Raw genomic sequence first — 16,195 nt, 5'->3', positions numbered from 1 at the left:
CCCTGTGAATCTTTCTCCCTTAGCAGATTCCACACTGTCTTATAATTGCTAACAAATTTGTCTCTTTCCCCGCATTAATCTATGGGTTCCCAAAGCCTTCAAGGACTTCGCTTTGCTCATGAGTGCTTTGTAATATGGCCAATACTTACTTTCACTGAACTATTTCTATTAAATACAGTTTCTATTTATATTTAATTTCTATCGAATATTGAATTGAGTTTAAACTTCTTCCATGAAAGGATATTGACTAGAATGGTTTTAAGTGAATTTCCATATTGTAAGTGTGTATTTTATACTTTGACAACTTTTCAGGATTAGATCTAGAAAAAGTTTTATGGAACTTTCTGAATTGTCATAAACCAAATGGAAAAGTATTGGCTCTTGAGGAAACTAAATTTACTCCTTACGTATGTCATGACTTAGCTCGTAGGGCTCTTTGTCAAACCAAAGAAGTCAATTCTAATTAGGGCAAATTCAGATATTCTGGCTACCCAAGCAAGGGAAATTACAATATCCTATTAGAAGGATAAATCTCTTGAGTTGCAGGAAATATTATCAATGTTAAACAATCAATACACTGACAGTAAAAATAAAGACCGTGCATTGAGAATCACAACTTAGACCTAGACCTTGGGTAAAGGACAATAATTTGATAGGACTGCCCAGAGAGTAATCAAAAAAGAGCTTTACAAATCTCTCAATGATATCTTAGAGAATTTAGTCCATTAGATATAGCTAAATAATCACTGTCAGTTCTATCAACTATATGTGAAATAGGAATATAAATATTTTTAAATAACATGCACCTATAATTATAAAAACAATCCACATTTTAATGTGGTGGTTATCAGGTTTTACTTTTAAAAACTCTGTAAATTCTATGGGGTGCCTGGGTGGCTCAATCAGTTGAGTGTCAAATTCTTGATTTGGGCTCAGGTTATGATCTTAGGGTCATGTGATAGAGCCCCGAATTGGGCTCCATGCTCAGCATGGAGTCAGCTTGCCCCTCTCCCTCTGCTCCTTCTTCACTCCTGTTCTCTCTCTCATTCTCTGTCTCTCATAAATTCATAAATACATATATACATACATGCATACATATTCTGCAAGTGCTAGTGGGAATGAGCATTTAGTAGACAAAGATGATTTAACAGCCCTCACCTTCCCTGGCCCCACTCTGCTCAGGACACTAGTGCTCTTCATCTATAGGCTGTTTTGTCTGGTTCATCAACAAGACATGAACTAAGAAAGAAGTATTTCAAACACTTCTGCCCTCCTTTAACATCTGTAATCTGCAACGAGTCTGATTATGGAGAGAGCTGGGCTCTCTTCTCATTGCTGTATCTTCCACTCAGATGTCAAGCAGCAGTTCAGTTTTCTGCAGGAGCAAAAGCTCTTTCTGGAATTCCTGCCCACTTGCAAGAGTCCTTGAGAACACCCTATCTCCAAGATTTGGAACAGCCCAGTGTTATCCCAGATGCTGACTACAAACTGAAGATTCTGTGAATATTGTTTTCATCGGTTTGGTCTGCTATTACAGAATGCCACAGAGTGAGTGCCTTGAGCAACAGAAATTTATTTCTCACAGTTCTGGAGGCGGAGAAATTCAAGATCAATTGAACTTGATCACCACCCCATTTAGTTTCAGGTGGAGACCTTCTTCCTAACTTACTGACTGATGGCTACCTTTTTCATATGTCCTCACATGGCAGAGAGCAAGTGACAGCAGACTCTCTGGTGTTTCCTCTCACAAGGAAATGAATCCCATCAGGTTAGAGCTCCACCCTTATGACTTCATTGAACCTTATTTACCCCCTCTTAGGCCCTGTCTCCAAATACAGTCACAATGAGGATTAAGAATTCAATATACGAAATTTCAGGGGACATAATGCAGTCCACAGTGAAAATAAAGACTAATATAAATCTAAATCAAGCCTAAGTTCTCCATGCATATTCAAGAAAAATAACAAATCAATAATGTCTGCTATTTATTAAACACATACTTTTCACCAAATTACTTATTATTTTGAGGATAATATTACTAAATTGGATATTACTTTTCCCTACTTTGCAGCAGAGAAAGATGAAGGTCTGAGGCATAAAACACCCTAATCACGGCTACAAAACAACAGAGTTGGAGTGCAAATTCCTGTCTGTAGGAAGTCAAAGCCCAAGCGAGATCTGTCCATTATGCCCTCATAGGTGAAAACTGTAATTCAGATCAATCCTCAGTCCTGGCCTCTTCTTTCTCCTCAGAAATTATTACAGTTGGCCTCACACAGGCACACACACCTGAGTCTGGACAATCGCAGAGCTCACAGTGAGCCCATCAAATGCATTTATTTAGCACCTGTGATCAGACATGGGGGAAAACACTAGATGACTGCGTATATATCTACATCTGCCTGAACAAAGCAGCCAAGTATCCCTGCTCGTGTGGAGCTCTATCCTAGCACAGGGAAACAAACAAATAGCCACACTAAACATATGACATGTAGCAAAATATATATGTGTAAAAATTACGGTGTGTGTTATGGAAAAAAAATAGCACAAGATAAGGGAGACGAGGAGTATGAGAGGAGAGGGTGAATCTCTTTGAGGAGGAGACATTTGAATGAAGATATAAGGAGATAACACATATCTGAGGGAAGAGCACCAGGGAGGAAAGAACATATGCAAGGAACAGGAGGTGAAGGGACCCACAGCCTGTGTGAGGAACAGCCGGAGGAAACCAGCGTGGTGGGAGCCAAGGGAGCAGGAGGAAAGTCAGGAGTTAAGTGGGCGCCAGATAACAAAGGGCCTCTAGACCATTGTAAGGGCTTTTGTTGTTGTTGTTGTTGTTTTTTAAGATTTTATTTATTTATTCATGAGAGACACAGAGAAGCAGAGACACAGGCAGAGGGAGAAGCAGGCTCCATGCAGGGTCTCCTAGGTCTCCAGGATCACACCCTGGGCTGAAGGCAGTGCTAAACCAGAGCCACCTGGGCTGCACCTGCCCAGGGCTTTTGTTTTTACACTGAGTAAATGGAAACCATTGCAGGATTTGCATAGGATTGATAATGACCAGACTCACAATTTTTTTTTTTTTTTTTTGGTAACAATGGTTATAATTTTATTTATTTATTTATTTATTTATTTATTTATTTATTTATTTATTATTTTAATTCTTTTATTGGAGTTCAATTTGCCAGCATGTAGCATAACACCCAGTGCTCATCCCACCAAGTGCCCCCCTCAGTGCCCATCACCCAGTCACCCCAACCCCCCGCCCACCTCCCCTTCCACTACCCCTGTTTATTTCCCAGAATTAGGTGTCTCTCATGTTTTGTCACCCTCACTGATATTTTCACTCATTTTCTCTCCTTTCCCTTTATTCCCTTTCACTAATTTTTATATTTCCCAAATGAATGAGACCATATAACGTTTGTCCTGGAGGGTATTATGCTGAGTGAAATAAGTCAATTGGAAAAGGACAGACTCCCATTTTTTAAGCATCATCATAGCTTCCAAATAAAGGACAGACTGTAGAGAAGCAAGGATAAAAGAGAGATCAGTCAGGGGGCTATTGTAATTATCCAGGTAAGAGATGTCTGCTGGCTAGGACCAAAGGGCCCAGGGGTGTTGATGTGGAAAAGTCATTAGATCCTGGATATATTTTGAAAGTATAAGAAGCCTCATCTACCAATCCGGCTCTGCCAGTTCTTGAGCCAAAGGACAAGAAGTATATCAACTGACTTATCCCTCAATGCAGGAGGTTGAGGTGCTTGAAATAGTACCTAACCTATTGAACACTTATTACCTGCCAGTCACACTAACAGTACATCCTAAAGCACAGAAACATTAAATGACCTTATTTTTTAAGATTTAATTTTTCATGAGAGACACAGAGAGGCAGACACACAGGCAGAGGGAGAAGCCGATACCCTGCGGGGAACCTGATGTGGAACTCGATCCCAGGACCCCGGGATCACGACCTGAGCCAAAGGCAGATGCTCAACCACTGAGCCACTCAGGCACCCCATTAAATGACTTTAGTTAGTAAGCAGAAGAGCTGGTATTTGAACCCAGAACACCTGGAACTAGAACCCTCACACATAACCACTCCTCCTTACTGGTAAGGCACACTTTGTAGACTTGAGATCTGTTGACTCAGTCAAATATAGCTAAGGCTGATGCATCAGGGGGGAATCAGGGTAACTCCAGAAGTACAGCAGTCCCTAACTCACTACGGAGGCAGAAAAATCCATAAGAAAAAAAAAAAGAAAAGAAAAGAAAAAGCAGTAACAACTAATAAACTTGATTCTGAAATGAATGAATCTCTGGGCACGAGGTGATTCCACACTGGGATGACAGCTAACTAGAAATATGGCAATTTTACACACTTCCCTATGTTCTTAAATAGGGCATGGCACATGATTGAACACTTTCTTAATGAATGGAGACAACATTATGAACATCCATGAGAGCACTGGACTCCAAGAAGCAGAGCTGTTTATGTCATTTGGCTCTGGGGGAGGTTTTGGTATGATTCTGTTTGAAAGAAGGAAAAGAGATTAAGTAGCTGGCAGCCCACAGGGAGTGTTTTTGCAGCTTAGCCTCGGGAGAGATAAAGGGAATTGATTTGCAGTACAGCTGGGCCTTTGGGACTGCATTTCTGCCTCTGAGAAGGAGTGCACTGAGATGATAGAGGGGGCGGCCAGGGGTCCTGTGTCTTGTGACTGGCATTTTCCCGGTAAGACAAAGTCATATGTGAGGCTAGAAAAACACGAGTGAGGACCCTCCTCTACTCCAGTCTAGGGATATGCTTATAGGTCCCCAAGTATATGTACATGTCCTTTCATAAATACTCCAAGTGCAACCATGCATGCAGTGCTGATGGAGAACTGCACAATGCAGGTGATGCCCTAGGGACTGTCTTGCTGGAGAGAGGGCAGCAAGTGTTGCAGGTTGATAGGAAAGAAAATAGCGTGAAGTCCACACAGATGGTGTCATTGCTTTGTTGGAATTTGAACTACAGGGGTTTAACTTCCTCTTAAAATAGCTATCAAGTCTTCCAAGTAACCTCTCAATTTGGATTGGGAGGCATATTTTTTAAATGGATTTTCAAGAAATCAAATCATGGTACATTCCACTGCTGTAAATTTAGGCAGAGTTCTGAGACGGTTCTCAAGATCCAGTCCCACCCCTGCCCCCAGCACATACAAACTTTCTCCCAGTTATTCAGTCAAACACTATTCTAGGTGCTGCTGTGAAGACTTATGCAGAAAAAATAAAAGTCTCAAATCTTTATACAGGGGAAATTATCTTCAGTAGGCCTGACCTGATCAGGTGAGCCCCTGGAGAGCCAATGGGAGGTGAATGGGCCTGGCCCAAGCAGGAGAGACCCGGGAGAGACAGGTGTCCTCCCAGTGAAAGAGATTCAAAGTGAAGGGGGGATGGAGGAAGGTTCGATGTAAGAGAGATTCTTTGCCGCTCATTTTGAAGATGGAGGGGACCAACTGTCTCCTAGGCACCTAGGAGCTGAGAGCATTCTCCAGGTGACAGCCAATAAGGAAAGAGGACCTTCAGTACCAGCACAAGGAAACTTGCATTCTTCCCTAGAGCCTCCAGAAAGTAACCCAGAGCGGTCAGCTCTGATTTCAACCTGTGAGGCACAGAGCAGAGAACACAACCATGCCACGCTCACACAGCTGATCACACACCTTCTCCCACGGGGCTGGGGTTCACAGTGTTGGTGGGAGAAAGGAAAGAATAGCAGCCCCCCCGAGTGCCTGGTCTGTGCTGGACACGGTGCTGGCTGCTGTCCGCATGAACCTTCCTTGGCATCATTTGGGGATTGGGAACGTGGACCAAGACGTCGGACCTGCCCCTTGCACGCAGCGAGCCTCCACGCTCCTATGACCCCGTCATTCGTAACGTGGAGGTGATAGTGCCTGCACCGCTGACCGGCTGTGGGGCCTTCAGTGCTGAGCTTAGTGCCTGGCACAGAAGTGCTCAATAAAGCTATTACGTATGAAAAAAAACAAAACAAAACAAAACAAAACAAAAAACTGTGAGCTAAAATCGGAAGTGCTAAGTTTATTGTAACTTGTTAAGAAGTGAAAGAAAACTAACTTAATGGCTAAAAGCAGATTTTGGAAATAAGTCACTAACAGAAATGTCTATTGAAATAAGATGTGATTAATTCTTTGAAAGATTTTTATGAAATATCAGCATTTTCCATTTTGTATTTGAGGATTTCTTAAGGCAAGTTCTGTCCTGCTCCTAAAGTTTTACTACTAAGTGGCAATCATAGAGCTAAGTTTCACTAGGAAGTTAAGTCAAAACCAACCAGCCAAGAAAACAATTCTAAAAATGGTTTTAGTGAATATGTTACTGTTTGTTTAATATGAAACCATCTGTGAATAAATCCATTTACCTCTCAATAATTTATCTATAATGGATCCCTCTTATTTAAACTATTCACCTATTTTTTTCCTTCCTAATGATGTTCATGCTGTTTAAACTTTAAAAAATAAGTATTAAATCTGGGGCGCTTGGGTGGCTCAGTCAGGTTAGCATCTGACTCTTAATTTCGGCTCAGGTCTTAATCTCAGAGTTTTGGGATTGAGCCCTAAATCAAACTCTGCACTCAGCGGGGAATCTGCTTGAGATTCTCTCCCTCTCCTTCTGCCCCTCTCCCCATGTGTGTGTAAGCACACGCCCACTCCCTCTTTCTCTAAAATAAATCTTATAAAAAGAAAAAAAATAAGTACTAAATCATATTGCGAACAATCTTTATATTTCTACATACAATCTCTTCATACATTTATCCAGAAATGAAATATTTTTTAAAGGCCCTTTAGAACTCAAAGGGAAAAGGCTATATAAAAATGTAACATCATAGTTCATAAAGGTAAAAGAAATTATAATGCTTTGTTAGGGAATTTTAGTCATAATAAGGAGCTTTTTAAAATCATAGACATTTCAAATATAAAATTTTGGCTTTTAGAAAAAATAGCAAGAACAATGTAGATATACCAAAAATATTATTTAATATACTCCAGCTTTTTAATTAATTTTTTTCTGATAGGGATTTTTCAATGGTAGAAGGAAAAAATCCTCTCCTTTAATTTTTAATAAAAAATATAAAATGCATTTGCTGAATGCAATCTATACGTGTCCCCCTTCTGTCCATTGCTTTAAAGGCAGAGACAAAAATAAAAAAGTATTCAACTGAAGCCTTAGAGCCATGGGGAGTGCCCGTTTCCTGTTGCTGAGAGAGAAACTTCAAAGGTGAAATCCACATTCTAGGATCATGACTCAGCAAGATTTCTGGCATTTATTACAAACTAATGAAGCTCCTCAGATTCTTATCCACTAGCAACCTGATTGGATGTGAAAAGGCTTGAACTGCCAGAGAAAATCTAAACCTGGCCAAGAAGGTCCTGTGATTGTTCAATGTCTAAAGCAATTCCCAGTCTCCTCCAAACTTGCCAACAAAGTGTTGAGCTAAAGCAGTGATGCCCTGGTGTAATTAGGCAGGGCACTGGCCTGCAAATAACAAAATTTTGCTTAAGCAATGAAAGGGGTTTTTTTGTTTTGTTTTGTTTTGTTTTTAGGTCATCAGCTGAAAAATCTAGAGGTGATATTGGCTTGAGTCACAGCTAGATGAAGTACATAAATACTGTCCCTCCGACTTGCTCCATGTAGCAGGCACAGGGATCCCCAAACACCCCACACCTCACAACCTACTAGCCTAACAGCTCCAGCTGCTAAAGATCCTCTCTAAAATCTCTGAAAAGGAATTCCGAGGAGTCTGACAGCCTTGGTTTTTAGGCTCACGTGCCCATGTCTATAGCTGGAAGGAGAAAGGGTAGAATGGCTATGCTAGGCTAAGATATGCAACCATACCCAAAATACATGGGATTTGTTTCCTTTAGAGAGCACCAGCTAGATCTCAAGACCTGCCCCCTACTGCCCACCTGCTTGTACTCACTAACCTTTGTCTTACCTTTCACCTTTTTCTCTTTCTGGCTCTTCTTTCTGGCTTTCCCCTAAACTCAAAGAAACCTGAAACCACCTCCCAGGTGATGGTGAACTGCTCTGATAAAAATCTCTGAAGGGCCCAGACCACCCAGACTCTTTGAGCTAAACCTGACTTACCGCTGCTCAGGTGGACCACAGAATGACCTCCAGAATGACCTACAACCACCTTTACCTCATTATAATACTAAACTCTCCACCCAGGGAGGAACCTCAGTCTCATCTATATAACATGTCACGTATTGTATAGACATGTCTCCTTGAGGCTCATGTGAGACCATATGCCCACCTCTATCTAGGATAACAAGGCTTCCCTATCTAAATTCATCCTAACCCCAAACAAAAAGAACCCATTCTCTCTCTCTCTCTCTCTCTCTCTCTCTCTCTGTCTCTCTCTCTCCCTGTCTCTCTCTCCCTCTCTCTCAGAGTCACAGCTTTGGAAGCCATTCCCCCGATCTCCTTATTTGTTTCAAATTAAAGTTTTCTTCATGTGACAGCCCAACCTGGTGCAGTTTCTGACTCACCAAGGAGCAAATTCACTGTTGGTTCAGACACAAGAAGGAGACCATATGCTGGGTGACAAAACAGAGAGAGGTGTTTATTTCTCCAGAGAGGCATTCTCTCATCTGTCACACTCCCAGGAGCAGTTGTGGATGGTGACAGACCAAGAACAGACTCCTGGTGGTCAGAATCTGAAAAGTCAATCTGTCCGTGGAGGAAATCAGCCTATGAACAAAGCAGGGAGATCCCTGATATACCTACCTAGTGGATTAGTGCCTGTCATTAAAGGGCAGCTTCACTGCACCTTCAGTTTATAAAATAGGAATTTTCTTATTGTAGTAAAGTTGGATACAGACAAATTGTAGTGTCACGTACCAGGATATAAAAACACTGGATTTAACTGAGGAAAAAATGTACAAATCTAGGCTTAGAACTACAAGCCATAAAGTCTGCATTCTCTCATCATCACAGAGAGGTCTGCAGAAATCAGCTCCACATGCTGGGGACACACCTCAGGCCCCTGCCCCCAGAAGAGGGATCCTCACTCTCCCCAGTCTGAAGAGATAATCATGATCAGTTTAGAATATGGAGTATAAATAGAAAGGATGTAAGCACCAAACAACCGGAGTATAAATGCCAACAGAGCTGAAGGTTGTCTGACAAGGCCAGCTGCCGTCACCCCATCACTGGAGGGGGCTGGCTGCTGGAAGGGAAACCCTGTTCCTTCTGGGGTAGGAGGAAGCCACTGTATCTAACCAAGCTCCTGAACAACTTTCCATTTCCCTTCCAGTATTTACCTTGTCATTTAGCTTTCAATTACAAGTTCAAGAAGCACCGTATTCAAACCTGACTTGGTGAAATAAATATCACCTGAAGACGCTGGACATGGAGCAGAATAGATCAGAGAGGTTGTCTCCCTTTTGGGAAGTGTTTAAGCTTTCATTGCCATTCAGGGTGTTGGTTATGGGATTGTTGGTAATGGGGCTCAACCATTTCTAGAACTGGGAGAGTAGAATGAAGGCAGGCAGTAGGGATCAGGATCTGTGGTATGCTGGGCAGTCAAGGCATGACAAGGTGTGGGTGTGCTCAGTGGCAGCTGTTGTTTTGGCTGCCCCATAGGATCTCTATGAGGTTTTTTATCTCCATCCTTCTCCTCCTGCCAGGAGGCTCAAGAGGCCGAGCTATTCCTATTCCTCCTTCCTGTAGACACAGTGATTGAGTTATTCAGAGGCTGACGTGCAGCCTCAGCAGCTCCAGTCAAAATCACTGTAAACTGGAACTAACTGCAAAATGTATATTGTTACATCCCCACACAGAACTTTATAGTGACTTCCCATTAGAATTAAATGCAAACTCCTTACCATGGCCTGTAACAGCTGCATGATTTGATCCCAACTTCAGTTTTCCTCCTCTGTTCCTCATTGTCTGCTGTCCTCAGCCCCTGGTGTCACACACCAGCCCTCCTGGGTTCCTCTTATAATATGTCAAACTCTTTCAGTTCTCTTCTTTTGGACACGTTTTTTTGTTGTTGTTGTTGTTGTTGTTGTTGTTGATTTTTTTCTTTGGTAACTTTTAAAAATACAATTTCAAACTTGCAGAAAAGTTGTAAGAATAATAAAATGAATCCCTGTATACCAATCATCCAAATGCATCCATTGGTACGTTTTGCCCCATTTGTTTTTTATTCTCTCTTTACATTTCATATGTGCCTTTTACTTAAACCATTTGAGTGAGGCATTATGCATCTTTACCTCTGAATACTTGCATGTTTCTTCCCTAAGAATAAGGACATTCTCTTTCAGAACCAGAACGCAATTATTAATCAAGGCATTTAACATTACTACAACACTACTATGTATTCCACTTTCCATACTCAAATTTCACCAATTGTCTCAATGATAGCCTTTATGGTAACTTGTTTTCCACTCCATTATCTCAATATTTCATTGTTATATCTCTTTATTATCCTTTTATCTGGGGAGGTTCTCAGATTTCATCTTTCTTACTCTCATATACATCACAAATATGGGCAGCCTCTTTAATGGCTTTCAAATATAGTCATATTTCCGACATCATGTGACTTCAGACTCTCAGAACTTAAATATGTCTTTCTGAAGATTGTTCTTCACAGGAATCTTTATGTAACCTGAAAGACCATGATCATAATAGCAAGGTCGCAGGCCCCTCTCCTCAGAATACCCTCCAGGAAGCATGTCATTTGTCCTCTTGTCAATGCCCGGCTCATGCTCTTTTTTAAAGTCTGGACTACAATTATATTTCATTCGAAGGACCCCTGGATGCAGCAGTCTCTGCTGCCAACAATTAGGTGCCTATGGAATCACCTCAGCGCTGCTGAGCCACCTCTCTCACACTACCTCTAACTGCTATAATTCTCCACTTGATCTTAGCCAAAAGGTGGAGAAGCAGTAACTGCTGTGACTCTCGATTTGGCTGCACATTAGAATCACCTGAGCTGCTCTTAAACCTGCTGGTGCCCCATGCCAATTACATAAGACTTTCTGGAGAGGTTCAGGTAGAGTTACTGCTCTCTGCTCTCCTTCTTTGCATGGATATAGATTTTGATTATATCTTTTCATCACAGCCCAAACCAGCCAGGTTCTGCACCTGAACTTGACCGAAGACAGGAATAAGTAAAAGGCATTAACACATTAAAAAACAAACAAACAAACCTTACCTTAGGCTACTTTATATGGCAGCTGTCTGAATTCAGGCGCCCTCTGTCAACCTCATGGGGCTTTTGCAGGGTGCTACCATGTGTAGCTTCTGGCCTGCCTCCTTGTATCAGAGAAAGTATCTCTCGTATGAGAGATACTAGAATAGTATCTAACACTAGAATAAGTTGGCCTCCTATATGTGTTGTATTTTTTCACTATTCATTTCTCTTTCCAAAAAGTTCACAGATTTTTTTACATTGGTTCATTCGACCAGTATTAATAATTAGTTAGTAATATCAACCAAATTTTGCTTTCTGGTCCTATATTTGAGGTCACATTTAGAAAATTCTACCAATGTAAGACTATAGCATTATTAATTTATGTTTTCAGTAATTTTATTATTTCAATTTTTAATAGCTAAAATGTTGATCCATCTGGAAATTGTATAATACATGGAGTGGGGTAGGAATCTACATTTGTTTCATTTTAACGTTGGGTCAATTGTTACCCAAAAAAGTGTTTGTCAAATTCATTCTTTGCTCACCAATGTGGAATATTACTCTTATCATATGCAAAATTCTTAAACTACATAATTTGTCTGTTTCTGGATTTTCTCATCTCACTGTCTTTCTCTTCCTGTGCCAACATCAAGCAATTCTAGTTTTAATTGTATAGTTGACTTTGCAACTTCCTTTTTTAAGAAAAAAAATGTTAGTTCTTCTTTAATATTTAACTATTAACCCTATTAAGAGCTCTATTAACTTTAGAGCCACTTTGGAAAGCTGGAGTTTCAAGGCAATTGTACTCTATTTGTAGATTTGAGAATTTACTTCTTTACAATATTATGACTTTGCACCCCAGAACATCTGCTTAATCAAGGCTTCTTTTATGTTCCTCTCCTCATTTTGCAGTTTTCTTCAAGAAAGGCTTCAACCTTTTTGTCAGATTCATTTCTAAGTATTTTCTAATTCGATTTGGGGAGGGGTGGGGAAGAAGAGTAAAGACCTTAGTTTTCCTGTCTTAATTTTTTTTTTAATAATTTTTTATTTATTTATGATAGTCACAGAGGGAGAGAGAGAGAGAGGCAGAGACACAGGCAGAGGGAGAAGCAGGCTCCATGCACCGGGAGCCCGACGTGGGATTCGATCCCAGGCCTCCAGGATCGTGCCCTGGGCCAAAGGCAGGCACTAAACCGCTGCGCCACCCAGGGATCCCTCCTGTCTTAATTTCTAGAGATGATTTTATGCTCTTCAGCTAAAATTCTCCACGGCAAATTCTCCTATGCCGTGGATTTTGAGGATCCTAAACCATGAGGTGGAAAAGAAGACTATTGTGCACCAAAATACTAAATACTTGCATTAATGAAGTGGTGTTATAAATTTTTACTTCAGTAGTTTCTGAATTTTGTTTATCTTCATATTTTAAAATGTATTTAAAATGTGAATGACGAATCTGATAAAAACTAAAAACTCTCATTCTTTCCAATCATAACTTCAGTATATTATGTGTAGCTATGAGCGTTAACATTTTCTAAGACATTTTTTTTGTTAGGCATCCCAATTAGATTATAAAAGTCCTGAAATTTTTTTTCCTATACCTCTTACTTTTATCTTTCATGGCATCAAGGATTATGGAAATAGTAAGTGCCCAGCAAATCCTTCCCCAGTGAGTTTATCAGATTAGTTGAATAAGGTAAAAGATTGGCGGGTGGGAGAATTATAAAACGTGATGTGGGATTTCAAAATAACTTATGTATTACCTTGTTTTTTTTTTTTTTTTTTTTAATGTGGTTCTTGTGTGTATGTCCTCATCCCCAACTAGACTGTAAGCATCTGATGGATAGGAACTGCCTCTCAGATTCCCTACTTTTATGTTCCAGTTACACAAATTTGAGCAACATCAGAGCCAGTTGAGTGAATGTTACTAAATCCTAGACTGACTAAAAATAAAATCTCATATGCTAAAGAACCAAACCAGCATCAAATAAAATGTGAAATACAGAACAGATAATATATTTACATTCTTCAGCATGCATTTTTACAGTCTTTATCCCATTTTATAGATAGCTGAAAAGGTTCCAGTCCTCTTCAGCTGAAAAGGATGTTAGCAATGTAAGCATTGGGGCAGGGAGCCATGGGTAGTGGTCCTCGTGTTTTATTACATTGTAGAGTGCAAGAAAGTAGAGAAAGTACTTATAATGTAAAAAAAGAAAGGTATAGGCAATACATTTAAGAAAAGTTAGATACAGGGGATCCCTGGGTGGCTCAGTGGTTTGGCGCCTGGCTTCAGCCCAGGGCATGATCCTGGAGACCCGGAATCGAGTCCCACATTGGGCTCCCTGCATGGAGCCTGCTTCTCCCTCTGTCTGTGTCTCTGCCTCTCTCTCTCTCTCTCTCTCTCTCTGTCTCTCATGAATAAATAAATAAAATCTTTAGGAAAAAAAGAAAAGTTAGATACAAATGTATGTAGATGGATCACTTCTTGGTTCTTGTTCTGAGCCTGGTAAAGTGAAGGTGACCACTGAGCAACCGTTAAATAATAAACAGGTATCACTTCCTGAGGTAACTCTTCCATTAAAGTACTTTTGCTTTAAGAAAAAATTTAACGTGTTGAGATATTATAGATTCAATTTTCTGCATAATTACTTTCCCCCATTCACATGAATAATCAAGTTAGCTTTATTTAACCTAGAACTAGGTAAACTCAAAATGTCATTAAAAAGCAAAGTCATTATTCTGAAACACCACAAGATGGTGATGTTGCTCCATTTAAAATGTCTAAACCCAAAACAGAAACACAACTTTCTCCAGAGACCTTAAGTTTTCTTTATCAAAAAATTAAGATTTCAAGATTATCTGCGTTTCCAAATGAAAGAATCATGCAGAATCAAAACCATCTATGTTATAAAATTCTAAGAGTGATTTCCACCTTACATGTGATTCAGTGGAGTGTGAATCATGTCTTTGTCTCTCTGCGGGCTGTATGCTTTTGTCTTTTGTGTGGAGCTTCAAGGTGTGTGTGTGTGTGTGTGTGTGTGTGTGTGTGTGTGTGGTTTATGTTCCAGATGTCTATTATCTTTTCCCTCTGTTCCCTTGTTGCTCTATATGTATGCCTCCCCTGTGGCGATTCTGTGTGTCACTGTTAATTGTCTCTCCCATTAAATTTTGTCTAATACAAGATTGCAACCTCAGTGTCAAATAAATGTGTGTGTGCGTTTGCCTTGTGAACAAAGGTTGGTATGCCATTTTTTTCTTTCTATTCTTCATCTCTTCTGTTTTTTCACTAAAAAATATTAATACAGCAGTGGTATCTGGATACTCTATAGCTATGATAAAAAATATTTTTTTTCTTTTCCCTTTTCTTTGGCTCTCCTTTCTCCTTCTATCTCTTTATAATATTCACTAAATGTTTGGTTTTTTAAAAATTAATTATCAAATTGAGTTATGAAATAGGGAAACATTTTATATATTTTATATGTTCCCGTGGGGGGGGCGGTATTCATGGATTTTTCTTTTTCTTTCTTTTTTTTTTTTTTATTCCTCTGGAGGCCTTGTACTTGATATAGAAAGGGTCCCCTATTCAATTGATTTATGTGGTTTATGAACACGGACTTAAATAGAAGAGAAAAAAAAATCTCATTTGGATCCATTATATCAGTCAGAAACAACTGTCTGGAGAGCAAATTTAAATTGTTTTTTTCTAAAATGTTTCTACAAAAGGCTTGGCCACCTATTGATTGAATTTTTATATTTTAATCTAACATAGAGCCAAGTTGCCTAATTCCTTTCATATTCATGAAATAATGAAATATTTTCTCTTTACAAAGTAACTGTATCCTTCTCATCATTCCTATTCAACAACATACTGGAAGTCTCACTAACACAATAAAACAAGAAGGAAGTAAAGCATACAGTTTGGGTAGGAAGAAATAAAACTGCCTTTGCTCACAAGTGACATGAATACTTTTATGCACAAAATCTGAAAGAATTGACTAAAAAATTATTGGAACTAATTAATGATTCTAGAAGGTTGCAGAATACAAGGTTAATAAAAAAAATTAAAAAAATTAAAAAACAATTCCTTTCCTATATACCAGCAACAAATAATTGAAATTTGAAATTAGAAACATAGCACCATTTACATTAGAACCAACCCCCAAAATTAAATATTTAGGTATAAGCCTAACAAATTAGGTACAAAATCTATGTGAGGAAAACTATAAAACTCTGATAACAAAAATCAAAAAGGTCTAAATAAATGGAGAGGTATTCATTGCTCAAGGAGAGGAAGATTCAATATTGTCAAGATGTCAGTTTTCCCCAACTTGAACTATACATTCAGTGAAATCTCTTAATCAATATCCCAGCAAGTTACATTATGGATACTGACATACTGATTCTACAGTTTATATGGGAAGCAAAAGAATCAGAATAGCCAGCACAATACTGAAGGTAAAGTGTTAATTCTTAAACTTAGTATTACAATTCTTATTGTAAAGAACAATTGTTCTTTACAATAAGAGAATTAACACCACATGACTAACAATAAAGGTATAGTTACCAAAACAGTGTCGTATTGGTAAAAGAATAGACAAATTAATGAAATAAAATGAGGAACTCAAAAGTAGACCTGCACAAATACAGTCAACTGATCTCAGACAAAGGAGCAAAGACAATTAAATATACACAGAACACTCTTTTCAACAAATGGTGCTGGATCTACTGGACATAAACATGCAAAAAATAAATGTAGTCATGGGCCTTACACCCTATAAAAAATTAACCCCACATTTTTTATAGACCTAAATGTAAAATTAAAAACTATAAAACTTGTAGAAGATAATATAGTAAAAAATCTAAGTGCCCTTGGGTTTGGTGAAGGCTGCTTTAGATATAACCCCAAACTTATGATCCATGGAAGTAAGCATTGGTCGTTTAAACTTCATTAAAATGAAAAACTTCTGCTCTGCAAAAGACACTGGTAAGAAATGAAAATCC

This window comes from Vulpes vulpes, chromosome 11 (genome assembly GCF_048418805.1).
Source record: "Vulpes vulpes isolate BD-2025 chromosome 11, VulVul3, whole genome shotgun sequence".
NCBI classification, from domain to species: domain Eukaryota; kingdom Metazoa; phylum Chordata; class Mammalia; order Carnivora; family Canidae; genus Vulpes; species Vulpes vulpes.
The sequence above is the reverse complement of the archived record's forward strand: the minus strand, read 5'-3'. Positions refer to the sequence as shown.